Here is a 24,496-nt window from a genome sequence, read left to right as displayed (position 1 = left end):
GGAGCCTCAGCAAGTAGGAAGAGCAAAAATAATGAAGTTGGCCCTGATTTCATCCCCATTCAACAACTCCAGATTCATAATGAATTGGATTAATACCACCACAAACTCTCTGACTATTCTAAATCTTACTAAAGAAGATGAAGGAACGTACTTCTGTGGAGTGGCAGAAAAATCAGAAGTTCACTTTTCCTCTGTTACATTTGTAGCTGTGACTGGTAATTACATGATTTCTTTTAAACTTCTTAATATTTAAATCTAGATTATAACTAAAGCACAAAACACTTGTAATCTGAATGTCAAAGCCACAGTTATTTTATTGTGTAGAATGTAGAAAAATATTTCTTTATACTGTACTATAAATACAGCATAAATAAAGTCGGTGGGCTGCAAAGTGATATATGAAAAAGAGTTTATAACATGACTTGCTAATTCTACAGTAGTACACTTGTTGTTCAAGCATGTGAGGGAAACCAAAATGAATTAAGATCTGCCACTGTTTTATTGACCAGGACATCGAGAGTTAAACCAAACAAAGACTGATAATAGAAGAAGAGGGTTGGATACCCCCAAAAACACTAATTTAAGCAAGTATCTTTGTGTCATTTAAATTTTAAATTAAATGATTATCATAGAATAAAATAGAATTAAATGATTATCATAGAATAAAATACTTATTAGCTTTCAAAATTCTATATGACCATCACAAGTCACAAAAATTTAGATAACCATGTGAAGGACACAAAGATAAAGAGTGTTCAGTATTTTTGTTATATTTACAAATACCAAGGGTTATACACATCAGCGCATCCAAATTCAGAGTGTATGTGATTAGCATCTGATATTAAGGTCACATACCACACACTTTTCACTTTAATTTGTATATTCAATTATTTTATAAAGATTGTTCTGTAGTAAAGCCCGTGGGTCCTGTACTGATCTGTCTTGGAGCAGTGCTAGGAGTGTGTGCGGCTGTTATCATCGCTCAAGCCATAATCATATGTAAGATGAAAATCTCTTTACATGGCAATGGTAAGTGTTCATAAAGGGCAGGGAGCTCAACCTATTGTAATTTATTATTTCATATAATTTTTAAATTTAGGAAATATTAAAAATATTGATAACTCTTCTGCAGTAAACTTGCCATACAGATAGTATTCCCTAGGTCAGCTACAATTATTAGTGTATTTTTCCCCTACCACAGCAGGACCGCAACAAGGTAGTGTGATGGCGAAAACCACCAATCAGGTACAACTTGTGCAGTCATGCTTTCATGCGATTATTAGTAAAACTTTGTTCTCCAAGTTTATAGTCTTTATAGAGAATGTGGCATGAATCAGTTGACATAAAAAAATCATACTTAAATATAGAACTATTTATGAGTGTTGGGAGTTTATGTTGATAAAATGTGCTGTATCTTGATTTGATGCATGTTTTTAATTGCGTTGTTTCAGATACAGCAGGTGATGAACACAGCAGAAGAAAAGCTGTTTAATATTTAAGAATTATAAACAATGATGAAATCCGTAAATCTTAAAAAGCAATTTCCTGCTATTTATACATTTAAAGCTTTGACATATTTTACTAAGAATGTTTCTGGCTCTGCTCAGCTCAGCTTCCTCTGTTTCATATCTGTGGAGCTGATATAGCTTATAGCTGTAGCCTAATTACAACATCATTGATATTCATGCATGAAGCTATTGTGGTGGAGATGTATGAGACATACAACACTGCACTGCTGTAGAGGAGGAGGAGAAGGCAACTCACTGTCTCTGTGTTTCAGACTAGTAGTCATATTCTAAATAAGGATACAAATGACAGTAATGTTCACTAAACAATGTTGTTCATTCCCACAGAGACATGATGCTGAAGAGCTGAATTATGCTGCCATTCATTTCAATGAGAGGAAAACCAAAAGAGGGCAGGTGAAGAGAGGACAGCCTGAAGACAGCATGTACTCTGAAGTGAAACGTTCAGCTCCTACTGACTATCATCTAGATTATTAGCTCCCTTCCCTTCTATAATTCTAAGTGAAGTCTGGATACATTATCTCTTTACTAGCACATTCAGTGTTGTAAAGGAGGTGCTCTGTAACTCTCTAATCTCTAATTCTTCATTCTCTGTTCATCTGCTTTCTGATCTTTAAGGTGTAATGTTTTCTGCTGGTTCATTTCAGATTCATGTGCCACAGTTGTCTTAGAGAACCACTGTGCTCAAAACTGGGTGACTGAGAAAGAATATCCACAATGTTTTGATCTCTACCCATTGAGTTATGACTGTTGATTTTCTGACCTTTATATCTTCTCTTCATACTAGAAGTGTGCTTTGTGCCTGTTGTTTTTGTTGCTCTGCGTCTGATATTAAATATCAGCTATAAATATTGAAATATAATAATAAATTATGATGATGATGATGATGATGATGATTATTATTATTATTATCATAGATCACCAATACTAAATCTGATGTAAACTATTTTTATTATATTCTATTTAATACTGTATGATTTATTTTCTCATCATACTGGTTCATATTACAAAATTCTATTTATTTGTGGTTGTTTTAGTCCATCCTACTTTAGTTGCTCTATCAGTTATCAATAGCCTGTTTCTAGCTATGTGCTTCACAGATATTGCAGTTTGTAAATCTATAACTACCCAAACATTTTGCATAGACAAAAAGTGATTCAACATAAACTAAATAATCAGGGTGTAAAGCATAATAGGCTAAAATAGAAATAAACATTTTTGAATATGGACATGTAACCAAGGACCCTTATGTTTGTAATATGAAAATAACATGTCCAAGTTTTAGATTAGATTAAAGGTTAAGGGCCTTTGTATATGTAAATAGTATTTCAGTATATGTTGTGTTATTTTCTAAATTACTGAATAATATGAATGCGTGCATGCACACACATGCACACGTGCATGCACACACATGCACAAGCAAACACTCAGACACTAACACCATCACATCATAAAAAAATGCAGTCTGATAGTGGAGAGGGTGAGAAATTAATAAAGATGTATTAATAATTTTAAATATTTGTTTTAAACACATAATAATAATATGAAACATTTATTTTTGTAAGCAGTGTGACTGTAAAGCTGCAGCAAAATGTGAGTGATGAACTTTTAATTGCAGAATGCAGATTACAAAGAAAAAAAACAGAAACAAAAGCAGAGAAACAGGCTTTGCAGTCTCTGCACACACTAGGAACCTTTAATGCAAAGCACTGAACTCTGACCTTTGTGGGAGATAAACCTCTGAATTATGTTTAACATTATGTTTAACCTTCTGATGTTTCAGCACATTTCCTTTGTTTTTACATATTTTCTTAAATTCACTTTAAAGGTTTTACTTATAACACGATATCATATGTTTCATATCAAGGTGCTGCACATGACGTGTATCTTCCCCTATAATCTCACCGCTATATCTAACCTCTCATAGGCACTTTATTCTTACTATTGACAAAACTGAAAAGGAAGATTCTACAGATTCAGAAAATGTTTGAACCATATTTCTAAGCTGTCATATCCCAAAGATATTATTACAAATATTGTGAAACATGGAAACAGACGATGTACTAGCGTGTGCGTCGACCACAGCAGTTTAAACAGGGAAACGAATAAGGAACACGTGTGATAATTCAGTACGTGAGTGATTGGGACCGGGGAAGTGATTGAGTGCCGTGACTGCCATGTGTGCTCTGTGAGGGCTGGCTGGATTCCAACCAGGGCCTGCCAGTACCCCCCCCCCCCCCCCACCCAAAAGTGCACACTGGGGCCAGAGTGCCAGGATGGATGGGCACAGTGGGAGGAGCTGATAAGTTTGGTATCCGGGATGTGACTCACCAGTATTGTTACGTCTTGTGTTCTTTTGGTGTGGCTGTGTGTGTTCCATTCCAGATCCAGTTCCAGATTCCATTACAGAGTTCATGTTTGCAGCAAATCAGCAGACAAGACTCCGCCCACCCTGAGGAGTAATAAAATGAGGAAGATGCTATGGAGGGGAAGGCAGTGATATTTGTGTGAGATGTGTGTTAGTAGTATTTGATATTTGAGTTGGTGTATGACCTTGCTTCCCATATTGACTTTGCTGTTGACTTTGCTCTAATAGTTAGTTTTGCTATTGTATATTTGTATATATTCCACTTTGAGCCTTTTGTTGATTTTACTGGTAAGTAGGGAGTGACTGCCATTTTGTTTGGGGTGTGGGTTTGCTCTGTATTTTGCACCTAGGGAGTAAGTGTAGTTGTGTGTGTATTTTCTTTTGTCTCTATAGGTTTAGTGAGTGTGTGTTTGTTTCTAGTGTGTATTTGTTTGTTATTTTAGCCTGAGTCACTCATGACATTATAGTGTGGGTGTCACACTATCTCTTGTATAAATCACACTGTCTGTTGTACAATACACGGTATATTATTGAACTACTTTGGTCTCTTTCTGTCTTACTTCATTTCCATTACACAATTGATTCGCCATTTTCCTCACACTTCCTGTTACGGCCTGGAGCCTAGACGAGGTCATAACTGTATCCAGCTCCTTTCTTCGGGCCCTGACCCCTCCCAGGCCACCAGGTACTGAATCCTTACTCTGCACATCTGGAGTTGAGGAGGGCGTGAACCATGGTGGAGGGTCCTCCGTCGATGTCACTTGGTGTTGGACATACAACAGCAAGTCAGCATCGTCTAGAGAACCCGTTATGACAGACTTTACGAAGGACACATAAAATGCAGAGGAACCTCAACTACGTTGGCCTATTAGGTGACCTCTTTGAGCGTCACCGGGATGTCTTATGAGCGAACGTTCCCTCTCAAGCCGGTCTTCCCCTCTTTGGTGGCTACCCACATTACCCACACCCACAGACCCTCAGCTTACAGATGGTGGTTTCTCCCTGAACATCCGTCCTCTTGAAAGCTGCAATGGCCCTCTGCAGGTGGCAGTGTATCTTCTCCCACACTCTCTGGCTCTCTCGCAACCAGGACTGGTTGAACCAGGTTGAACCAGGATGTTTTAGAGTTCCAAGGTCATGGCAGCAGCAGGAACCCTAGGACACACTCAAATGGAGTCAGGCTCAGTGTTATGTTGAGCTTCTCCAAGAGTTACTGCCAGACCTACAATGTACAATGCACTCCACCAGTCGGAGTTGATGTGCTCTGGCAGTCTGAACTGAAGGTTTTTCAGGCCGTGACGTGTGAAGAACGTGCGACAAGGTAGGAAGCAATCGTCTCCAACTGAAGGCTTTAATGAAAAAGAACATCAACCTGCACAAACATGAATAAAAGCCAAAGCAACATCAATGACTGACAGTCAGTCATTCTAACAGGAAGGTCTTATAAAGGGACAACGTAACAACATAACACACAGGTGAATAAGACTCAACACTTGCCACCTGTATGAGGTGTGGCACAAAACCTAAACATATAACACATGCAACAGAAGCAACAGAAATGTACAACATAAACAAAAGAGATGGAGACTGCAGGTGGAGAGGCCCTGTGACACTTGACCTTACATGACCTTAAATTAGACTTGTGTCTAATTTAGTCACACTTCACTTAAAGGTTTGCACTCTTTCAGAAAAAGCACAAATACAATTTCCTGTTGGTTATTTTTGCTAGTCTATGGAAAACAGAAGTGCAGATAATGATCTCTCACCAGAAACAGGGTGGTGCTCACGCTCATACTCTGCTCCTGCCAAATGTATTTTTTTTACTCTTGAATTCAGCAGGCTAACACACCTTAGAGATTTTGTTTGTGTTTACTTTTGAAAATATTTTTCAGGTTATAACTGGTTTTATAATGGTTCCAGGTACAATGATCATTTCATTCATCTGTAAAATATACACTTTTTACATTTTTATGTTTAAAAAGGTTACAGATACTTTTCTTTTTTTTTTTTCTCTTTTCTTAAGCATCTTAGCAGACATTTTTTGATCATTAAGGCAGTACGACATCATGAAACACAAGGAACTAAAGGGGAACTTCTAGTTTTACAATAAAGGCCAAATAAGATAAACAAGACCTGAAGACTTCATCCTGCCAATGACAATATATGTCCTGAGTAATTCAGATTGGTGCATTCATTAATTTCTAAGACATGATACTGTATTTCATTGGCCAGGACATCCAGAGAACACAGTTTTAGACTTTGTGGTCACTGTGAATATAGGCACGGGAAAACACACACACACACACACACACACACACACACACACACACACACACACACACACACACACATTTTGACTTATAGTGTCTGATACAGTTCCTATGTGCAAATGCTTTGTGGCATTTTTTTTTACTAAAATAATGCTAATGCTTAGGCAAGAAACACTTAAATTAAGAAAACAGTTACCAACATTATCTACAATCTGGGAATTCATGTATTATCCTTTTACTAACAAACAACAACAACAACAACAAGAAAAAAACACAAGAAAACATGAAATAAAAAAAGAACAGTCAATTGGATATTGATTAAAGTCTTTTTTCATACTTAGCCCCACTGACACTGTTAGTGTGTGATCAGTGCCACCGGTTACATATGGGCTTTACACTTTAACTCACACTACTCTCCAGATTCTTACTAACTGCAATATCCCCATGCAGCCAATCACTTCCTAACCTGTAAAACCCATTTTTTCCTCTCCAGTGACCTTCCCCTTCTCCACTGGTATGTTTATTGCATACTCAGTGTCGTCAGGTCCATAATCATTTTATGTATTACACCACTAAGCATTCCCCAACACAGCAGGTCCATACTGGTCTCTCTGGGGACTAAGGCCATATCCAGCCTCACTGGCACTGTTAATGCATGCTCATTTGGATCTACAATGTTAACAATGACATGATACAACATCCCACTCACCTGTCCAGTCCTCCATGTACCTGAAACACTGAACACCTCAACCATTCCACCTTTATGCATTTCCCCAAGTAACCTGTGCTCTCCTCATCCACAACCATCCTTTCATCTACTTCTGATAATTCCTTCACAGCTGCTGCTAGTTTACAGATACTAAAACAAAATTCCATAAGCAAAGTGTTACAGAAAAATGGATGTGTGTGAGTGTATGTGTTCTAGGTTCAGTGCCAGGATTTCCCTCCATTTGAGACTCCGTCTCATTCCTCATCGGGTTTTCAAGACAACTGCTCCTATTTAATGGCCCCTCCCACAAGAGAGAAGGAGGAAGAGAAGAGAGAATAGCGATGGTTTTGGAATTTGTTGGCTTGTTTGGCTTGTGATTAAAATATTGTATGATGTTTGTGTATGACCTTGTTTTCCCCATTTTGGACATTCTTTGGCTTCACCCCTCTTGCTTTGGTAGCTGTTGTATATATACATATAGATGTTGTATAAAGTGTGTAAATATTGTTTTGTTTGGTACTTTGCTGTCAGATACTGGTGTTAGAGAGTAACTGCCATTTTTGTTGGGTGTGGGTTTTGCCTGTTTCTGTGTCAGAAAGTCAGGAAAGTCTATTGTGTCTTTCTTGTGTTTGTTAGGATTATTTATTGTATTTTTCTTTCATTAGTGTGGGTTTTGTTTATTGTTTTGGCCTGGATCACTCCTGAAGACATTGCACCAGTAAGACTGCTTGTAATTAATATCCACTGTGAAATACATCAAAAAGGAGACTTCAATTTTGGCTTCTGTTTGTTTTGATGCTGTTCCTTTTTTTACAATGTACATTCTGTTAGTCGTTTACATTTCTCTTTCCTTTTTATGTCCTCACAGCCTAGTTGGGGTTGTAATAAAATATGTTCATAATCTATAAATTGACTTCTACATTTCATAATCCTAACATAGACTTCTACAGTTTATAATTGCAGAATATAATTCACGTTGTTTAGTTTCTTTCTGTAAAATTAAATATGTGAACAAATTTAATCAAATTTGGTTTGAAAGGACAGTAGCACACAAGGAGTTACACTTCTATTGGCTTAAAAAAAGAAAAAAGAGACCTGAATAAAATAATAACAACAACAACAACACCAATAATAATAATAATAATAATAATAATAATAATAATAATAATAATAATAATAATAAAACATTTGGAGTAAGTTTGAATACTGTAAACAAGAATGTCATATCACCCCTTTCTTCGAGTGGTGCTCTATTATTTTAACTTACATGGATTTTGGGCTCAACATGTTTTAAAGAGATCAGACACAATAATATTTACAGTTGTGCAAACATGGTTGTTAGACAACAGGACATAGAAAGACTTGTGACATTTTCTAGCCAATGAGATTTTGAGTCATGAGACCAGAAAGCTCATGAAGTTTATTTATTTTGTCAGTTGCTTCTTTTCAATCCGTCTCCTCTGAGGTCTGAGCGTTACTCTGCACTGATGATACCAGTCTGGATATTTATATTTTTTCTCTACAAGACATGTATGGTTACAAATTTTTACTAGTGTTTATAATTACATTTGTTACAGTTCTTTCTGATATTGGATTAATAATCAATATATATTATTTATTTTGGATTCAATTTTCTCCAAATTGTTTTCCTATTGATTCTGTCTTGGTTTCATTTTATAGGTCCAGTGCAAACTACAAAGCCTTTTAAACGAGCAGTGCAGACTGAACCTGGGAAGAATATCACTCTTTACTGCACATTTAAAGAAAATACTGTTTGCTTTTGGTTCAAGCTTAGTTGGCAACAGGAGCTTCAGCAAGTAGGACAAGTGCTTAAAGATAAAGAGGGAATACTTTCATTTCCATTCAACAACTCCAGATTCATAATGAAGTGGAAGGATGACAGAAGCTCTCTGACTATTCTAAATGTTACTGAAGAAGATGAAGGATTGTACTTCTGTGGAGTGACAGATGGAACAAAGTTTAACTTCACCTATGCTACATCAAATCTGACAGGTAATTAAACTACACCTTTCAAAGTTCTTTAGATTTAAAACTGGATTATAAGTGAAGCACAAAACACATATATTCTTAAAGTCAAAGCCACAGTTATTTTCTCAATTAGGGAATTTAAAAAATAAAATTTTTACAATCTGTATAGTTTTTATATAGTAGACTTCAAGGTGCTGTAAGAAACACATTTTATAAAAATACCAGCTAATTCTTCTGTAGTAGACTTGGGTATTTTTATAAAGCATGTGTTTTTTTGCATGTGAGGGAAACCAAGATGACTTAAGACCTGAGACTGTTTGTGTTTTGTTTAGGTGTGCATACAGAGTCAACTCCAAAAAATCCTGATAGTGCAGGAACAGGGTGTGATCCATCAAATCAAACTTATTCAGGCAAGTCTCTTCGAGTATATTTGCTTTAAATAAAATACATTTGTATATTCAATTATTTTATGAAGATTGTTCTACAGAAAAGCCTGTGGGTCCTGTAGAGATCTGTCTTGGAGCAGTGCTGGGAGTGTGTGTGGCTGTTATCATTGCTCAAACCATAATCATTTGTAAGGTGAAAAACTCTGAACACGGCAATGGTAAGTATTCATAAAGGGTAGGGGTCCCTTATTCTAATTCATAACTTCATACTATTTTTATCTTCTGTATTTTTATCTTATAGGTAATATTCCCTGATCCAGTTACAATTAATGCTGTATTTTCCCATACCACAGAGAGACGTCAAAAAGGGAGTGTGATGGAGAAAACCACCAGTCAGGTACAACTTGTGCAGTTGCACTTTTATGCCATTATTAGTAAAGCCTCTTTCTCCAGGTTTACGCTCTTTATCTTGGATGTAGGATGCAACAGCTGACATTAAAACTCATATTTAAATATAGAAATATTTATGATGCTTAACAACATGCTAATCATAGATATGACAGCAGTAGACGTTAATGAAGCAGCACTATAAAATCTGCTGTATGTCATATAATGCACATGTTTCAAATTGCTTTGTTACAGACATATCAGGTGATGTAAAGAGCAGAGGATGAACTGTCGTAATGTTTGTCTATTCATAGTCTAATCAACAATGATAAGCTCTATGATCCTTAAAAATGATTTACTGCCATTTCTACATTTAAATCTGACATCTTTTACTAAGAATGTTTCTGGCTCTGCTCAGCTCTGCATCCGGTTTCATATGTGTGGTATTGATATAGTTTATAGCTGTAGTCTAATTACCAGCTATGTTACTATATACTTGTGGCAGAGCAGTGGTAGCTCACTACTTAATGTCCTTAACTAGTATTCAGAAAGTTGCCAGATCAAGCCCCACCACTACCAAGTTACCACTTTTGGGTCCATGAGCAAGGCCCTTAACCCTCAATTGCTCAAGTTGTATTCAGTCATAATAGTAAGTCACTTTAGATAGGAAATGTCAGCTAAATGTTTCACTGTCCCTAGATCAGTTTTCATTGACCCAGTTGAGTTGCACTTTTTTTATTTGTTACCTACGGGGCGACAGCACAACTTCCCTTGTTTGTGTGAAAGGGATCCCAATACTAAAGAGTTCTGTTATGCTGCATTACAGGTCTATGAGGACAAGATGCAGAAAACAGGACATCAAGAAAATGAGTACACCCATGTGAGATTCCGGCCTGTTTGAGTACATGCGCGTTATATAACAAAACAGGCAAACTCACTTGGTTCAATGATAAATCAGCCATTCTCTACAACACCATTATTCACAAAAACCCAGTTCTCAGATGGAGACATCCTACAAAATCAGGCCCTGGTCAGACACACCGCACTCCCATCTCCCATCTACTCTGTGAGAGAGGAAATATTGTCTGTCTGTACATGGCTCCGTTCACCAACAAACACAAACAAATGTACAGACAACTTGTGTTTACACTTGATGTATATGTGGATGATCCCTATCTCTATTGTTATGCCTGCCCGAGTTTGCTTAGGTGGTACAACACAAGTGCCAACACAAGCCAACTGCATGTGTCATACTGACAACAGGAACTGTAGAGGTAGGCTTTTTTAAAACCCAGAACAATTACAAAACCAAAATCAATTACAAAACATACACTTAGACCAGCATAATATACATATAGAGCATTTAGCTGACACTTTTATCCAAAGTTACTAACAATTCTGACTGAAAACAACTCAAGCATTAAGGATCTTGCTCAGAGGCCCAACAGTGGTAACCTGGTGGTGGGACTTAAACTGGCAACCTTCTGATTGCTAGTCAAGGACCTTACCAACTGAGCTACCATCAGTCAAATGGATAGTTCTATGACTAAAAGTCTTTAAGTAAAACTTACAAATTGATCAAATTTGTTTGCATTTTACCTGTAGTAATTTATTATCATTATTATTATTATTATTTTTTTTTTTTTGTGAAGACAGCAAAGGAGTCTGTACATCACTATGAGTTTTGGTTTCCTCTAATGACCTTTTACAAAATTGCCACTGACAGGAATCACTGAATCAACATTGACGTTCCAGTTTAGTCAAAAGCTTAATCTCTGAACACAGCTGGCTCTGAAGAGGTGTAAACCCAATAATAGAACTTCTCTCTAAAAGAGGACAGTAACAACTTGAACACAGTACAAAAAGCTATTGATTCATAAATATAAGGTGTGTGATGGAGAATATATGCTTGGTAGAATTCTGTCAAAAATCAACAAAATAAATAAAATTTGTGAACGACAGCCAGGAGCTTCAGTTATTCTTGCAGTTATTAATGGTGACTGTCCTTATATTAGTATCTATATACTAATTGATTTAGGTAGTTTGGCATTAGGAAATACTGATTCTTTCAAATATGAGGTATCACAGCATGTGTAACTTTTTTCTGGCAGCACTGAGACTAAAACGTTATGTTGTGCTTTACGGGATGTACACTATTCGCAACCCCTGGCCAAATAAAAATAAACTATTAAAGAAAAACAATGTTGAACTACATCATAAATATATGTATCCTAATCATTAAATGTGAGCACCACTTCTAAATGTGATTGGGGCCTGATTTCCTGTTGGTTATTTTTGCTACTCTATAGGAAATAGAAGTGCAGATAATGATCTCTCGCTGAAACTGGGTGGTGGAGGGGTGCTGGTTGGATTATATTTGACCAGAGGTGCTCAACTCAAACCACTGAGTTCTATCGCCTCACATAGTGCTGCCTGAAAACCTAAATAAACCTTCCAAACATACTATCAGTATAATAATAAATCACTTTTATTTGCCAGTATGTGTTTCTGGCAATAGATTATTTAGTCTGTCATGTTTGAAAACTGCTCCATGTATCTCACAGGAACACAAGGTTCATTAATATTAATTACATACATTATACTGTGGAAAGTTATTCACAACAATAAAAACAAAAACAAGTTATAAAAGTTGAAAATACCAAACTGTACACTTGTCTGGGTAATGTAGATATGTTATAAGGGCACTCATACTCTCCTCCTACTAAATGTGCTTTTAACTTTTGAGTGTAACAAGCTAAAACAACTTAGATCTTGAGTCATTGATTCTTTTTTTAAACTTTTGCTTCAGGTTATAACTGGTATTTGTTTGATCAAGTTACAATAATCTTTTTAGTCCTCTATAAAATATGTACAGATTTTACAGTTTAAAAATGTTTCAGATTATTCTGTTTCATGAAGTGTCTTGGGAGTTGTTTTTTGATCACTAACGCAGGAAGTCATCATGAACAGATGGCACTATAGTAGAATTTCTGCTTTTACAATCAAGGCCAAATAAGATAGACAATAGCTCAAAACATCCCCCAGCCAATGAAAATTTATCTCTGGATTAATACAGATTGCTGCATTCATCAATTCCTCAGAGCTGTCACTGAATTATAATGGCCAGGGCATCCAGAGTTAAACCAAACAGAGCCTGACAGTGCAGGAATATGGTTATTCTACAATGTCATTCTAACATACTCAAATCACTTTGTCTCAAGTACAGTGCCAACCTCAGTTTACTTCCCTGTTTAGCTGCTTTCTGAGAGAATGGTTTGAGAACACAGTTTTAGACCTTGTGGTCACTGTGAATATAGACATATGAAAAAACCCCACAAGTTTAGACTGATAGTGTCTGATAATACAATTCCTATATGCAAAAACAGTGGTAAAACTTTTTAACTAAAACATTGTAATGCTTAGTGTCATGAAATACATACAAAAAGCAAACAGTGCTACAATAATACATTTCCAGTAAAATGGGAGCTCATATATTAACCTTGTACTAGCAGACACCAAAATGACTGTAAATGACAGATACCAAAAAAATTCTGCAAAAACACCAAAGACCCATAACAATAAAACATAGTAAGTCCACTTACAAGGAGATTGAAACACAGCAACACAATCCCCCTAAATAATCTTGTGTGTGTAATATAGATATTACATTATGAGGACACTTATACTCTCCTTCTGACAAATGTGTTTTTAACTCTTGAATGCTTCAGGTTAACACAACTTAGAGCTGTCACAGTGTGCAGGGCTCCCAGCAAGAGAGACATGCCCGCCCATTCATTCATTCATTCATTCATTCATTCATTCATTCATTCATTCATTTATTCACTCACTCACTCACTCACACACACACACACACACAAACACACACACACACACACACACACACACACACAGCCGCATACACACATACAGTCAAGGTTTTAAATCAAGGCCAAACTCAGAGTTGACACTGAATTATATTCAAGTCATCCAGAGTTAAACCAAACAGAGCCTGACAGTGCAGGGATAGGATTCTGTTATAAGAGAATGGTGTGAGAACAGTTTTAGACTTTGTGTTCACTGTGAAAATGCACATAGGGGGGAAAAAAAAAATTATACAAGCTTAGACTGATAGTGCCTGATAATACACTTCCTGTGTGTGGTGAAATCTTTTAAACTAAAATATCCTAATACATAAATAAAAAAAAACAATACTACAATAATAATACATTTCCAGTAACATGGGAGCTCATATATTAAACATGTATTCTGCAAAAACACCCAAGACCCATAACAGTAAAACATAGTGAGCGCACTTACAAGGAAACTGCAACAAAGCAGTCATAACTGAAGTTTTCATAAAGTTTGCGTACATGTGGAAGTTGAGAGACTCATTTGCCAGAGTAGTGTATGTACTCTGATATGAAATAAAACTGTTCAATGTAACTAAGTTAAATTTCAAAGTGTTATTTATTTATACAGTACATTTTACAATGGCCATTGTCAGAAAGCACCTTTACAGATGTCTGAGTCCGCAGTTAGCAAGGAAAAACTCTCAAAGAGCAAAAATAAGAAACCTTGAGAGGAACCCAGACTCGAAAGAGGAGCCCATCATCCTCTGCTCAACACCAGCCATCACAACAGGAACAAAATAAGCAATAAAGAACAAAATCAGTAATAAGAATAAGTAAGTAACAGAAGTCTATTCCAGGTTTATAGGAGTCCTAGTCTGAGTCTAAGTGTGTTTAAAACTCATCTGGCACAGAAATGACCCAGGAAAAGTCACCCAATCAGCCTAGAGCTTCTCTAACTTGGGGGGGGCACAAAAGGGAAGTGGTCAGGGTGTGGGAGGAGCTACAGCCACCAAAAGTAACAGTGAAATACATTACATTTACCCACTGTAGTGCCCATATGCAGCCAATCACTTCATAACCTATAAAATCCGTCACTGGTCTCCCCAGAGACTATAGTCATACCCATTGACCCGACTGACACTGTAAATGTGTACTCAGTGCTGACAGTTTAATATAGATGTTATGAACTATACCACCAAGTATTCTCCAACACAGCAGTTCCATGTTAGTCTCCACAGTGACTAAGCCCATGTCCAGCCTAACTAGTAAATTTAATGCAAGTTCAGTTGCAATGGTTCCATTTGCATTATGCATTTCCCTGCCTAGTCTGGACTCTCCTCACCCACAACCACTGACTAGTCCCTTCAGCTACTTACAATGATTCCTTCACAACTACATTTAATTTACAAATCGTAAAACCAAATTCCATAAACAAAGATGCAGCAGTGAGTTGTTACAAACAGGACCAACAAAAGTGACATAGACTTCCGCACTTCATAATTTGAGAAAATAACTCTTGCTGTTTTGTGTCTTTACACTTAAATGAGACAAACTAAAACACTATATAAAACAAAATAGCACCTTTTTAAGATATTCTGACTGTTGTCATAAACTTTTTTAATAATGTTCCATAAAATATTGAGCACCACTGTGGTACAGCATTATCCAATCATGTTTCATCAGGCATGGATTGAAAGGACAGTAGCACAGGGGAAGGGGCACATTTTTTGAATTACTCTTCTATTGGATAAATAAATGCCCAAAATAATCTGCACTCAAATAAACTGACCCGTATAAAAAAAGATAAATATATAATACTACTAAAAAAATGTAGAGCAAATTTAAATATTATAACCAAGATTGTCAAATCACCCCCTTCTTTGAGTGGTGCTCTGTTACTTTAAATTACATGGATGTTGGGCTCAATTTATTTTAAAGAGATCCGACACTGCAGGTGGCCAAACAAGGTTGTAGGACAACAGGACAGAACAGGACCATGTGACTTTTGCCAGCTAATGAGATTTTGAGTCATGAGACCTGAAAGCTCATGAAGTTTATTTAGTTTGTCAGTTGCTTTGTTTCAAAGTGTCTCCTCTGAGGTCTGAGTGTTACTCTGCAATGATAATACCAGTCTGGATACTTATCTTTTTGAGCTACAAGACATGTACGGTTCCAAATTTTTACCAGTGTTTATAAATACATATGTTACTGTACTTTGATGTTGGATTAATAATCAATATACATTATTTGCTTCGGATAAATTTTTATCAAAATTTTTTTTTTCATTATTAATCTGACTTGTTTTAATTTTATAGGTCCTATTCAAAGTACAAACAGAACATAACAGATAACAACAAATCACACATAAATGCAGAAAAGGCAATACATGAAGTTTAATTAAAGAGGATACATGTGGAAGTAGGGAGACTGACGTGTCAGAGCAGTGTGTGTACTCAGATATGAAATAAAACAGTACAGTGCAAAAGTCAAGTTTCAAAGTCAATTTCATTTATATAGCAGTTTTTACAACAGATATTCTCACAAAGCAGCCCACAGTGTCTGAGCAAAGGCAACATTGACAAGGAAAACTACCAAAGAGCATGAAGAAGAAACCTTGAGAGGAACCAAGAATCAAAGGAAAGCTCATTGTCCTCTGGTCAACACAGGACACCACAACAGCAAGAAAACAAGCAATAATGAACAAAAGCAACAGAAGTCTATTCCAGGTTTCTAGAAGTGCTAGTCTGGGTTTAGTGAATGTAAGTTTGTTTGAAATCCATCTACAGCAGGAAAGACCCAGAAAAAAAGTCACCCAGTCAGTCTAGAGCTTATCTATGTCTGGGGGGAGGAGACACAGAAGGGGAGGTGATCAGGATCTGGGAAGAGCCACAGAAGGGGAGGTAGTCAGGATGTGGGAGGAGCCACAGGAGGGGAGGTAGTCAGGATATGGGAGGAGCCAAAGCAACTGAGGTTATGCATGTATGTATATTTAATATGTGCTGTTTTGAGGATCAAAAAATTCACAGTACAAAGATAAACTCTTTATGCGTAAAATGTCAGATGTGTAGGCAGAATAAAGTAAAGCTTTGTTCATTTAAACTGTTATATCGTCATTCTAATTCATGGTATAGCTGAAGTATATGGTTAATGTCTAAAATCATGGTCGCATACCACACACTTTTCACTTTAATTTGTATATTCAATTATTTTATAAATATTGCTCTACAGAAAAGCCTGTGTGTCCTGTAGTGAGCTGTCTTGGAGCAGTGCTGGGAATGTGTGTGGCTGTTATTCTTGCTCAATATATAATGATTTGTAAGATGAAAAATTCTGAACATGGCATTGGTAAGTGTTCTAAATTGGCAGGGGGCTCAACCTATTCTAATTCAAGATTTCATACTATTTTTATCTTTAAGAAATAGTGAAATAATTGATATTCTTGCAACACACCTGGTGTACAGGTAATTTTCTCTGATTCAGTAACATTTAATTTTGTATTCTTTCCCTAAGCACAGCAAGACCTCAACAAGGTACTGTGATGGAGAAAACCACCAATCAGGTATAACTTGTGCAGTTGTGTTTTCATTCCATTAAATATATAAATATAATTCTTAGCAACTAGCCAATCATAGACATGACAACAATAGATCATCAGATATTGCTTTAATTAGCATAATATGACATGCCCCCCATAATAGAAAATTCCAGATTTGAAAGTAAGGATATACATTTAGTGTTGTGGGTGCACCATAATAAAATATGCTGTATCTCACATTATGTACATTTGCTTAATTGCTTTGCTTTAGACATGGCAGGTTATGTAAAGAGCAGAAAGATGAGCTACTATAATATTAGTTTAATCAAAAACAGTATTATGATCTGTACATTTTAAAAGGCAATTTACTGACTTTTATACATTTAAATCTATGACATCTTTTACTAAGAATGTTTCTGGCTCTGCTTAGCTCAGCTTCCTCTGTTTCAAGCTCCCAGCTTATTGGTAATGCATTATTGTAGCACTTTTTTTTCTTAATTTAAGTATTTCATTGTACTAAGCATTAAGATATTTTAGTAAAAACAAAAAAAGGATATATTTTGAAATGTATATTCACAGTGAACAAAAATTCTATAAATTTATTCTCACATCATTCTTTTAAAAACTAAGGCTTCATCCAGTCTTGACTGTTTTACAGGACCAGAGATGTGCACCCCTACAGTAGATCCTAGCATGTGTGAGCAGAAATGCAACATGCTGGCTGTCTCAGAAAGCAGCTACCCAGGAAATTAAACTGATGTTGCTTCTGTACTTGTGGCAACTGAAAGCAACTGAAAACTCATGACAGATTTGACAAGTCTGTAACAAGTCTGTGTATGGTATGATGCTTACAGAATAGAATCATGTGAGATCTCAATATAAGGGATGACACTCACATTGAGATGGTTTTGGTAAACAGAAGAAGTAACACCATACATGGACATGTTTTCAGTTATTTAAGCTCTTTTTATGGTTTTCTTTATCGGTGTATTTAGACACATTGATTCTGCTTGATGCTTTCAAGGACCTAAACTGAACATCAAACATCTGAACATCGGCCCAGTCTCCTCAGTCTAATATAGGGAAATACATCTAAATAAACAGATAAGATCAGGTTTAAAGTCATTGTCATGAGAATGGGATTATAGGAATGTAGCTGAAATGAGAACTCACTGTGTAAAAAAACATTTTGGCATCTATTTTCTGTTCTCAGAACTTAACTGTATGATGGTAATACATTTTGAACTATGAGTACTTGTGCTCCATTTCCTAAGTTATTAATGAACACTGCAGACATCTGGATATTCATATATACATTTAAAGACACATTCAACCATGTAAATTATATGCATTACTTAATGACAGAGTTAGCAAGAGATACAGAGTCTGTCTCTGTTCAGATTGATTATATTATGGCCTAGCCACAACACATTATATGTTCCAGGCATACATTAACGAGGTCCTAAAGTAGTTGCAGGGTAGATCCATCATCTTTTACACAGATGACAATGTGAACGATGAGGCTAGACACCTCCTGTTTTCAGGCCAGTTCTGCATGCAACTCCCCTCAAAGTCCTTCAATGAAGTCGTGCACTAGCGCTGCTTATTCCAGCACATCGAGGCATCCAGAGACCTGAACTACATGCTTTACTATACTGCTGAGCAAGTACTCTCTCAGATGCAGCAGGATTCAACCACAGACTCAACCCCAATGAGAATGATGGAAAAAAGCCTTAAACTCCAGGATGATGTCACACTGGCTAGAGGGAGCATGGCACCCCTTCACAGTGATCATGGACAAAAACCTGGTGGACCTCCAAACCACCAAGAGGCTGAACTTTTGGTGGGCTTGATGGTCCATTTTCTCTTCCCGGTTTGTGTTCCAGGTGACCTACAGACTGTGATCAAATGATGTGAAGGCAGATGCACTCTCCAGACAGTCCAGTGCAGAGATATGTCCCATCAACCAAGAGTCAGTCCTTTCTCCTTCCTGTTTCATTGGGGCTGTCAGATGGGAACTTGACCAGCTGACCCTGACCCTCACTGCCCTCCACACTAGCTCTACACCTGTCTGTGAAGTTGCAGAGCAGTCATCACCTGGGTACACAGCTCCCTTGTCTTAGGACATCCAAGGTACACCCACATCTGACAGCACAATATTAGTGGCCAGCAATGCACAGGGACATTTTGTGCTGAATGTGCAGTGTATCAAAACACCTCGCACACCACCTATCAATAACATGTGACCCCCTTCCTATTGAACATCACACCTGGTCTCACATGCCAGTTAGTTCTGTCACAGACCCCCTGGTCTCTGAGGGCAATATGGTGGTCCTTCTGATTGTCAATCCCTTGTCGAAGATAGTGCAGTTTGTTCCACTGCACACGAAACAGGCAAGCTGCTCTTCCACCACATCTTTTGACAGTTCAGGCTGACAGAAGACAGTGTTTCAGATCGGGGAGTTCCATTCACCTTCTGAATATGGCAGGAGTTCCTTGGGAAGCTCAATGTAATGGTAAGGTTGACTTCAGACTACCACCCTCAGGCCAAGGGGCCGTTAGAGAGAGCTAACCAGGAGCTAAGTTCCTGTGGCTCCATTGCTAAGAGCACCCAGAAACCTGGCAGCACTTATCTCCCCTTGGCAGAGTATGTGCATAACACTCTCTGCCACACAGTTACAGGGCTCACCCCCTCCTAGTTTGTCCTGAGATTCCATCCCCCTCTGTACCTTTGTAACCCCCCAACCTTGGATCAGCCTGCTGTTTAGATGTGGTGCCAGGAGAGTGAGCAGGTCTGTACACCATCCACCGCCGTGTCAATCAACTTACATGGTCAGCTTGCTGGTGGGCAGCATCTCTGACCTGATTCCTGTGGTTGAGGCACCCATTGAGGAGGTCAACACAACTTCCAGTTCACTGCTGTTGCAATGAAGCTTGAAGGATACAATGATAGGGGCATATGAGGTGAGTGCCCTGCTGGACTCACAACGACAGGGGATGCAGCCAGTACTTCATGGAGTGGGAAGGGAGGGATACAGAAGAGGGAAGCTGCGTGACTGCATCTCAAATCCTGTCAGCCAAATCCATCCGAAGCAGATCTTTTTTGACCGAGCAGGCCCCACTCTCAGAGGCCAACAAGAACTCTGTGGGGGGGGGGTTACACTAAGCACCCAGCCCAAAGGACATGCCCACTAGCACAGAAAGTCAAACACACACAAAACGTCTCCCATTTCCAATCCACTAATTACTGATTACACGCACCTGTTCCTTGTTAGTCTTTTTGTTTCTCCTTCTATTTAAAGCCCACAGGAACACTAATCCAGTGCTGTGCTTTATTTCTGTGCATGTGTTTTTGCTCCCCCCCCCTTTTTTTTTTAATGCTTTTTTGCCAACTCATCTTTGTGTTTGTTTATTCATGGAGTATAAAAACACTCCAAATTTGTATTTGTGTCCTCCACCCTATATGAACCTGTCACAAGGCTATTCACAATATTAAATGTTTCATTTTTAAATTATTAATTCATATTTGCAAACTGACCTTCTGCCCACATACATGTTTTTGTGTTTGTGTTCATATAATATTCAATAATTTAAAAAATGACGCATAACATATTCAAATAATAAAGTTAATTTAGATTCATAATAATATTTACAAATGCACAGGCCCTTTCCCCCTAATCTGAAAACTTGGCCATGTTACTATCAAACTAGAAACATAAGGGTCAGGGGTTACAAGTGCATATTCAATAAAGTTTTACTTTTCTTTCTTAAGCTTTAAGCTTTACAACCTATTTATTCAGTCAACAACAGGCACAATGCAGTCTTTTAGTATGAAGAGAAGACATAAATGTCAGAAAATCGACAGTCATAACTAAGTAAACAAAACACAATGGGTAGAGTTCAAAATATTGTGGATATTTTTTCTCAGTCACCCAGTTTTGAGCACATTGGTTCTCTAAGACAAATGTGGTACTTTATTGTTGAAGCTGGAATGAACCAGCAGAAACACAACATACCTTAAATATCAGAAGGCAGATGAACAGGGAATAGAGTCTTAGAGATTACAGAGTTACACTGCACCTCCTTTACAGCACTGAATGTGCCAGTAAAGACATAATGTATCCAGATTTAATTTAGGATTATAGAAGGGAAGAGAGCTAATAATCTAGATGATAGTCAGTAAGAAGTGAACATTTCACTTCAGAGTACATGCGGTCTTCATGCTGTCCTCTCTTCACCTGCCCTCTTTTGGTTTTCCTCTCATTGAAATGAATGGCAGCATAATTCAGCTCTTCAGCATCATGTCGCTGTGGAAATGAACAACAATGTTTAGTGAACATTACTGTCATTCTGATCCTTATTTAGAATATGACTACTAGTCTGAAACACAGAGACAGTGAGTTGCCTTCTCCTCCTCCTCTACAGCAGTGCAGTGTTACATGTCTCATACATCTCCACCACAACAGCTTCATGCATGTGTGTCAATGATGCTGTATTTAGACTACAGCTATAAACTATATCAGCATCACAGATATGAAACAGGGGAAGCCGAACAGAGCCAGAAACATTCTTAGTAAAAGATTTAAATGTATAAAAGGCATTATATTGCTTTTTAAGATGTACAGACCTTAATACTGTTTATGATTAGACTAATATTATAGTAGCTCGTCATTCTTCTCTTTACATAACCTGCTTTGTCTAAAACAAAGCAATTAAACAAATATATATATAGTTAGTTACTAAGCATTATATTTATATATTTAATGGAACGAAAGCACAACTTCACAAGTTGTACCTGATTGGTAGTTTTCTCCCTCACAATACCTTGTTGAGGTCTCACTGTAGTTAGGGAAAAAGTACAGAATGAAATGTAATTGGATCAGAGAAAATTACCTGTAGGCCAGGTTTGTTGCAAAATTCTTATCAATAATTTCAATATTTCTTAAAGATAAAAATAGTATGAAGTCATGTATTAGAACAGTTTAATCCCGCTGCCCTTTATGAACACTTACCATTGCCAATTTTTCATCTTACAAATGATTATAGCTTGAGCAATGATAGCAGCCACACACACTCCCAGCACTGCTCCAAGACAGATCACTACAACCTTTACTGTAAAACAATTTTTATAAATATTAAGTTGAATATAAAATTAAAGTGATATTAAATTGTCAGCCTGAGAATCACAGTATGCTACAGTGATATCAGATGTTAACCACAAAGCTATGCCATGAAGATATATATTTGTACGAAAAGTATAAATTAACAATATATATGAGTATGCATATTTTTTATTTTACACAGAATTCCTTGGGGAACTGACTCTAATGCTGAATTTTGATACACTGATGTGTATTACTCTTGATATGCTGATGAATATAACACAAATACTGTATAATCCTAGTTTTTCTTGGAGATATTGATTGTACTAGATTTTTGTGACTTGTGACTATCACATAAAACCTTAAATGATAATGATTAGTTTATTTTTTTGTTAAATTCTATTTAAAGAAAAGAGACACAAAGATACTTGCTTGACTGGTCTGTTTTTGAGGAATCCAACCTGTACTGTCCAGCACTGTCAGGCTCTGTTAGGTTGGGTTTTTGTCCTGCTCAATAAAACACAAACAGTGTCAGCTCTTAGTTCATATTGGGTTCCCTCATATGCTTGAATAAGTTCAGGTACTTTTATAAAATGTGTATCTTATATAATTTTGCAGTTTATAGACTGAAAACGTTTTTATTCAGGATTTTAATTATCTTCATAAAACATCTGTAGCATTGACAATAAAACAATAAGTGTTTGGTGCTTTACTTATAATCCAGTGTTAAGAAGTTTAAAAGAAAACATTTAATTATCTGTCACATTAATGAAGGTAGCAGAGGAAAAGTGAACCATTGTTCTTTCTGGTATTCCACAGAAATAAGTTCCTTCATCATGTGTCGTAGCATTTTGAATAGTCAAAACGTTTGTGCTATTAATCCATGTCATTGTATATCTGGAATTGTTGAATGAAGAAGAACATATGGCCCGTTTATTTGTTTTCATTATTCCTACTTGCTGAGGCCCCTGATTCAATCTTTGCTTGTATCAAATGCTCCAATAGTCACTGGATGTAGTTTTCAATGTGCAGTTCAGAGTGATATTTTTTTCCAGGTACATTCATGACATCTTGGTTAGCAGCATTTGTAGTTTGAACAGGACCTATAAAATGAAGCTGAGTCAGATTAATAATGAAAAATAATGTGGACAAAAGTTTATCCAAAGCAAATAATGTATATTGATTATTGATTATCCAACATCATAAAGTACAGTAACAGATGTAATTATAAACATTGGTCAATTTGGAACCGTACATGTCTTGTAGCTCAAAAATATAAGTATCCAGATTGGTATCATCATTGCAGAGTCACACTCTGACATCAGAGGAGACGGTTTGAAAAGAAGCAACTGACAAACTAACTAAACTTCATGAGCTTTCATGTCTCATGACTCAAAATCTCATTGGCTGGCAAAAGTCACATGGTCCTGTTCTGTCCTGTTGTCTTATAACCTTGTTTGGCCACCTGCAGTGTCTGATCTTTTTAAAACATGTTGAGCCCATCATCCATGTAAGTTAAAGTAACAGAGCACCACTCAAAGAAGGGGGTGATTTGACAATCTTGGTTATAATATTTAAATTTGCTCTAAATTTTTTTAGAACTATTATTTATTTATCTTTTTTTTATACAGGTCAGATTATTTGAGTGCAGATTATTTTGGGCGTTTATTTATCCAATAGAAGAGTAATTCAAAAAATGTGCCCCTTCCCCTGTGCTACCAAGATAGTAAAAAAAAACAAAAATTGAGTGCAGATACTTTTGGGAATTTACTATCCAATAGAAGACTAACTCAGAAAATGTGCCATTCCTTTTGTGCTACTGTCCTTTCAAACCACGCCTGATGGAACATGACTGGAAAATATTATACCACAGAGACGTTCTATATTTTAAGGAGCAATATTGAAAAGTGTATGACAACAGTCAGAGTAGCTTAAAAAGGTTCTAATTAGTTTTATATAGTGTTTGTGTGTCTCATATTTAACTGTAAAGACACCAAACAGCAAGAGTTATTTTCTCAGATTATGAAGTGCAGAAGTCTATGGAATGTTGTTGGTCAATTTTGTTGGTCCTGTTTGTAACAACTCACCACCACATCTTTGTTTATGAAATTTGGTTTTAGGATTTGTAAACAAAATGTAGCTCTGAAGGAATTATTGGAAGTAGTTGAAGGGACTATTCAGTGGTTGTGGGTGAGAAGAATACAGGCTAGATGGGGAAATGAATAATGAAAATTGAACCGGTGCCACTGAACATTCATTAAATGTACTAGCTAAACTGGACCTGGCCTTACTCACTGTGGGGACCAGTATGGAACTGCTGTGTTGGGGAATACTTGGTGGTGTAGTTCATAACATCCACATGGAACTGTTAGC

The 24,496-nt window shown here is 36.9% G+C and overlaps 1 long non-coding RNA gene across 1 annotated transcript; it reads left to right on the top strand.

Moving 5' to 3' along the window:
- Positions 1-9,341: 9,341 nt before the first annotated feature.
- LOC145651734 (uncharacterized) lies at positions 9,342-11,799 on the top strand. Its single transcript, XR_014117674.1, has 3 exons — positions 9,342-9,466; positions 9,602-9,645; positions 10,462-11,799. It is a non-coding gene; the product is annotated as an uncharacterized LOC145651734 (long non-coding RNA).
- Positions 11,800-24,496: the final 12,697 nt, after the last annotated feature.

This window comes from Electrophorus electricus, chromosome 16 (genome assembly GCF_041902795.1).
Source record: "Electrophorus electricus isolate QZ-2024a chromosome 16, ASM4190279v1, whole genome shotgun sequence".
NCBI classification, from domain to species: Eukaryota; Metazoa; Chordata; class Actinopteri; order Gymnotiformes; family Gymnotidae; genus Electrophorus; species Electrophorus electricus.
This window is presented reverse-complemented; position numbering and strand designations above follow the sequence as displayed.